This window comes from Loxodonta africana, chromosome 4, assembly GCF_030014295.1.
Source record: "Loxodonta africana isolate mLoxAfr1 chromosome 4, mLoxAfr1.hap2, whole genome shotgun sequence".
Taxonomy (NCBI): domain Eukaryota; kingdom Metazoa; phylum Chordata; class Mammalia; order Proboscidea; family Elephantidae; genus Loxodonta; species Loxodonta africana.
Window position 1 is genome coordinate 125,871,959 of NC_087345.1, and position 6,685 is coordinate 125,878,643.

Sequence of the window (6,685 nt, forward strand, 5' to 3'; positions counted from 1 at the left end):
TCCGTGGTAGAATTCTCACCTCCAGCACGGGAGACCTGGGTTCCATTCCCAATGGACCTCATGCGAAGCTACCGCTCGTCTGTCAGTGGGGGCTCGCATGTTGCTGTGATGCTGAACAGGTTTCAGCAGAGCTTCCAGACTGAGATGGATCAGGAAGAAAGGCCTGATGACCTACTTCCACAAATCACCCAAAATAAAACCCTGTGGATCACAGTGATCCGATCCACAACTGATCGTGAGGATGGTACAGGACCGGGCAGCATTGTCGTGCGTGGTGCATGGGGTCGCCATGGGTCGGGGACCGGCTCAATAGCAGCTAACAACAGCAACAGTTTAAGGTGTTTAACAGGAGCTCTACTGGCACAGTGGTTAAGTACTTGGCTGCTAACCAAAAGGTCAGTGGTTCGAACCTACCCAGTAGCTCCATGGGAGAAAGATGTGGCAGTCTGCTTCTGTAAAGATTACACCCTTGGAAACCTGTGAGGCAGTTCTACTCTGTCCTATAGGGTCACTTTGAGTCGGAATCGACTCAGTGGCTTGATGTGGATTTGATTGTAGCAGGAATCCTATGTTTAGAGTTCCAAACTCCTTCAGAATATAAACCCATGGTAGGAGAACATGCATCACAAGCCTGAATATCTCTAAATCTAGACATTTTATTGTGATTGTTTTGTAGTGATTCCACGATTATAAGCTGAGAGTCAAGAGTGTTTACAGCTTCGGTACACAAAGGGTTCCAGAAGTCACAAGAGCAAACTAAGGAGAAAATCATCACAGTGTGGGTACATAGACATCCCTAGAGACAGAAAAAATTTGCCAGGAGAATTTATTCAGAGTGAGGAGATAAGTTTTGAAAAAGCTGGGCTCCAGTTTCATTAGCTGAGGTAGATAGAAACAATCTGCAGTTTGGCCAAAGAGAAAGAAAGGGGACCCAAGGCTGTGAGTGGGAGGTGAGGAAAGTATGTGAGCTAGAACAGAGTTTGTATATGAGTGTGGATGGAAGATGGATCACGGGGCTGCGCAGAGGACACACTGATGCTCCCAGAGTTCACCTGGGCTCCATCCTGTCAGCAGCCCTACCCTAGCACAGCTGGAAAGGTTCTCCATGAAAAGCCCACCTCAGCACCCACCAGCACTCCTCACAGGTTACTAAATGAGCAGTAAGGGCCCTGTGGAGTGCTCACTAAGGAAAAAAAATAGGCTTTAATCCTCGCCATGAAGGGTTCTTACTGAACATAAAGTGCGATTTTCTAAAGAGGGATGAGAGCTATACCAGCTCCTTTTGTGGAAGCATTTCAGAATAACAGCCTTCCATGATCACTGCCAAAGATCTGTGGTTAAAAACCACCAGTTACCATGCTGGTGCCTCACGTGTATCTCCCTACTTACTCCATATGCAGACTCTGAGGGAGGTTCTAGCTCCATCCACACGCACACATGAGGGGGACCCTGGGCTGAGGGTCCCATATGCTCCCACGATGAACTCAGGGCCAAAGCGAAAGTGTAGCCATAGGGACAGCCAAGCAATGAACCGCATACACAGCTACCACCCATCTGTCAATGGAGGCTTATGTGTTGCTATGACATGCTTACGTCGTGTCAAGGGTATTTTATTTATCTTAAGGAAATTGGAAAGTAAGTGAAGGGCTTTGAGTAGGCACATGACACCATCATATTTTAGAGAGGAAAATCCGTGCACAGTGTGGAAATGGATTGGAAAGGGATATGACTGGAGGCAAAGAGACAAGTCACAAAACTCTAAAGATGATGGTGGCTATCAGAGGATCATGGCAATGGGGACAGAGAGAAGTGGACAGTTTGGAGGGAGAGAGAGCTTCAACAGGAGTTGGTGATTAATCGGTGAGTGAGCTGAGGGAGACAGGGTCATGTGCAATGACCAGGATTTGGCCTGAGCATGTGGGTGGATGAGGCTACCACTCCTTGAGGCAGGGAGCACAGATGAGAAGCAGGATGATGGGGCGGCAGGGCCCAAAGAGAGTGTTTAGACCTGCAGAGCATCCAAGTTGAGGCTATCTAGTGAGCAGTGGAGTGTATGGTCTGATGCCAAAAAAAGAAACCCAACCTGGAGATATATGGTTAGATATCATCACTACTGTATATAGGTAGAGTGGATGAATTATAAACTCACCCCGGGAAAGGCTATAGGGTAAGAAGAGAATCTAGGTAAGAACCCAGGTGAACCCCAGTATTTATGTGAAGAGCAGAGGAGAAGAGCCTGGCAGAGATCAAAAAGAAATGGCCAGTGGTATAGGAGGAAAGTCAGAAAATCTAAAAGGATGAGGTGATCAGAAAGGGTTGAGCACTCTATCAGTAAGTGCTACTGACACACATCCTGAATACACCTTGAGTCCATCTCTGCAGGCATCATCCTAGGACGGTCATCATCCTTGTTACCTGGACTCCTGCAATGGCCTCCTACCTGTCTCCATAGTCCCACTCTTACCTCCCTTTGGTCCGTTTCTATACAACATCCAGAGGGGTCTTTGCTTACAAACCCTCTTTTGCACTTAGACTAAAATCCAAGCTCCATTTCTTTCTTGCCCCAGGGCCCATGCGCTAGCTGTTCTGTCTTTCTGAAACCCTTTTCACCTCCTTTTTAAATGATTGGGTCTTCTTATCCTTTCAGTCCTAACTTAACCCCCTCCTCTTTAGAGAGGCCTTCAACAACCCCACTGTCTAAAGCAGGGCCCCTCCTGTAGTTCTCTATCATAGCATTGTTTTTTTTTTTACCTTTATAACATAAACCACCATTTGTAATTACTGGACGTGTATTCATTTACATTTTTTTCTGTCTCTCACGCTAGATTTTAAGTTTGATTAGGAGAAGGCCCATACCTTCTTTGTTCTCCCTTATATCCTCAGCACTTAGCTCAGGGAAGTCTCTGTGTGGTGCAAATGGTTAATGCGCTCAGCAGCTATTAAAGGTTCAAGGCCACCCAGAGGCACAGCGGAAGAAAGGCCTGGCAAGCTACCCAAAAAAAATCAGACCAACAGTTCAACTCTGACACACATGGGGTCATCATAAGTCAGAGCTGACATGACAGCAGCTTGTTTATGCAGCTCAAGAATGTATTATTTGGGAAATATTAAGCCATAAGGAATAGAAAACTGAGCCAACAATAGCTTAAACCAATTAAGTTTTATTTTCTCACATAGCAAGAAATCCAGAGGTAGGCAGTGACTGGTGTTGGTTCAGTGGCTCAATGCTGACATCTCTGCAGTTGTTTTGCACTTTTCTTCATGGCTGCAAGATGGCTAGTACAGCCGTTGCCATCTCATCCACATTCAAGGCAGGAAAAGGAGGGGAGCGGAAAGGCTGTGCCAGCTGCATCTGTCCTAAGTTATGAGGAACTCCCCAGAAATTCTCCCAGCAGGTTTCCACTACAACTCATGGGCCAGAACTGGAACTCAGAGTCACTCATAGCCACATGGGAGAAGTACGTGTTTGGCTTCCTGGCTGCTGTAGTGGAGAGCAGCAAGGGGCAAGGATGTCCAGAATGGGTGATTAATCAACAATGTCTTCTTCTGCAAAGGGGTAATGAGTAGGTGTGTGTACCTGGAGTCAGAAGCTTGCAAAGGTGAGAGGTGGAAGATAGCTGGAGAGACGCACTGAGGCCAGATTGCAAAGGACTTTAAAGGCTTTAATTCTACATCCTCACTCCTGAACCAGTGCACATGGCTCCGGCCCTCTGCTCTCTTCTCCCAGTATCTCCTGATTTCCCCGTCTGTCATGGATTGAATTGTGTCCCCCCAAAATATGTGTCAATTTGGCTAGGCCATGATTCCCACTATTGTGTGGTTGTCCTCCATTTTGTCATCTGATGTGATTATCCTAAACCCAAAAACCCAGTGCCGTGGGGTCGATTCCGACTTGTAGCAACCGTATAGGACAGAGTAGAACTGCCCCATAGAGCTCCAATGTGTTGTAAATCCTACCTCTATGATGTTAATGAGGCGGGATTAGTGGCAGGTGTGTTAATGAGGCAGGACTCAATCTGCAAGATTAGGTTGTGTTTTAAGGCACTCTCTTTTGAGGTATAAAAGAGAGAAGAGAGCAGGGAGACATGGGGACCTCATACGATGAAAAAATAAGAGCCAGGAGAATAGCGCCTCCTTTGGACCCAGGGTACCTGTGCTGAGAAGCTCCTCGACCTGGGAAGATTGAGGAAAACGGCCTTCCCTCAGAGCTGACAGCGAGAGAAAGCCTTACCCTGGAGCTGACACCCTGAAATTGGACTTCTAGACTCCTAGACTGTGAGAAAATTAATTTCTCTTTGGTAAAGCCATCCACTTGTGGTATTTCTGTTATAGCAGCACTAGATAACTAAGACACCATCTTTTGTCTCTTTCCCCTTTGAAAACCCAAAACGCTGGAGGATGGTCAAGCTGAACAAGGCAGGAATGGTTTTCAGTCTTTTTCCCCACAGTGAGGACTTAGTGGGTGACTAGATGATGGGTATAGAGTGAGTTAAGAGAAAAGAGGGTCAAAAACTAAGAAAATGATATAGGCTTATCCTTGTTCTAGATTGAATAACAAATAACAGAACCACAGAGATCAGGGTTTCTAATTGCCAATCCATGGACTTGTAAAGCAATATTTTTCCTGGTTCCCACTCTGACTTTTGCCTTTATCTTTACCAATTTTTTTTTTTTTTTTTACCAATATAGAAATTGTTGAAAAGCCCCTTTGATCACATCTTACTCTTTCTCTCCCTAGGGTCTGAGTAGGGAACATAGCTAATACCCTAGACTGCTGTCTAGTTAAGTTGAAAACAGCGAAGTAGACAGTATTAAAAAAAAAACCTAGTTGCCATCAAGTCAGCCCCAACTCACGGGGACCCATGTGTATCAGAGTAGAACTGTACTCCCTAGGGTCTCAATGGCTGAGTTTTCAGAAGGAGATCACCAGGCCTTTCCTCCGAAGCAACTCTAGGGGGACTTGAACCACCACCCTTTCGGTTAGCAGCCAAGAGCCTTAACCATTTGCACCACTCAGGGACTCCAAAAAATCGGCAGTAGAGTACAGATATTAATGAGTGTCTGAACTACACTCTAGTGTCACAGCCTTAAGGCAGCAGCCTCTCTGAAACTGCATACAGAAGGATGCTTTGCTTCCCCCAGAAGCCATCCTCCTGAGGCATTAGTATTTTTGATGAATTTGGTGAGTACCACCCAGGAAAATTTATTCTGCGTGGACCATAACACAATACCACACTCTTATGCTTAAGTGAGTGTTTAAGGCTCATTAGGTGATTCTGTGTATAAATACAGTTGAACCCTTGACTGAGGACAGGGAGTTGGTCATCTTTTATTTAAGGAAAACCTTAATTTACATTTGGCTTCTCTACTCTAAAGTAATGTTACTTTGATCTTGAGCACAGTAATTAAAGCTTCAGAGCATGCCACACTGATGGGTATTTATTTGGTTGCATGCCACAAATTTTGCCTTTGAATTTATATTCTTGACTAGCTCCAGATTTTTTCTTTAGTTTTTTTTTTTTTTCACCTTCTTAGTTTTCGCTTTGCTTCTATACCAACCATTACGTTATAGGAATGTGAGCCCAGACCCAAGTAATATCCACAAATGCAAAATCAAAATCCATGTAAGGTAGAAATGTCAGCATGGACGGAGGGGGTGTCAAGAATTGGCATGTCCTGTACAGGGAGCTAACTCAGGATCAAGCTTCAGGTAAATCTGCCTGGTCTTTCCTTGGCAATAATTAGTCTGAACCTCATCAAATAGTCATTTTACAAGCTGGTTCAAATCCCAGCCAGTTTTCATATTATACATACCTCTTCCTCTCTCTTTGGTTCATTATCCTAATAATTGCTGGTTCCCTGAAGATGCACCCCATTTTCCATCCTCCATGCCTTTGCTCACACTGCTCCCCAAGCCTAGAATTCCCCATCTCTCCCTATCAATCCTCCCCCCATCCCTCAAGTCCCAGCTCAAAGTCTTCGCATTCTTCCCTAACCCCTCCAGTAAGACTTCTCTTCCTTTATAATTTATATTCCATAACTTCCCCCCATTTTATTACTGTAGATTGGCTTGAATTTTAACAGATAAGAATGCTCAGTGACTAACATTTATTGAACATTCATTGTGTTCAAGGTGCTGTGCTAAACTCATTGCACGAATTACCTTACTACTATGGGTAGTCACTAGCACCTTCATCTGTACCCACTTTACAGATGAGGAACTGAGGCTCAGAGAGGTTCATGAACACACTCCAGGCTACACAGACGGTAGGTGACAGAGCCAGGATTTGAACACAGGCAGTTTAATTCCAAAGCCCATGGACTTATCCACTATGTAATGCAGCAGTAAATACTCAGCCCTATGTCTGGTTTCCCTGGTCGGCAAGAAAGGAAAGGCAGCAGGATGCGTATCTACAGGCCTGTGTACTGGGTGGATGCTCCCCCTCCCTGCCCGGATTACTCTGTGGCTCAGCCAAGCAGCAGTGATATAATCTCTGTGTCTCCAGGGTAAATGCTGCTGCCTGGAATTTAGATCAACAGACTGTGAGGGCTTGAAAGTCAAGAAACAGAATGGCTACCCAGCAGTAATTTATTTACCACTTGTCAAATTAGCATTCCTTATCTTCTCTCCCCTCCTTCTCTGGATTAAAATTCAACAAAATAAAGTCCTTAAACTACCAGTCCA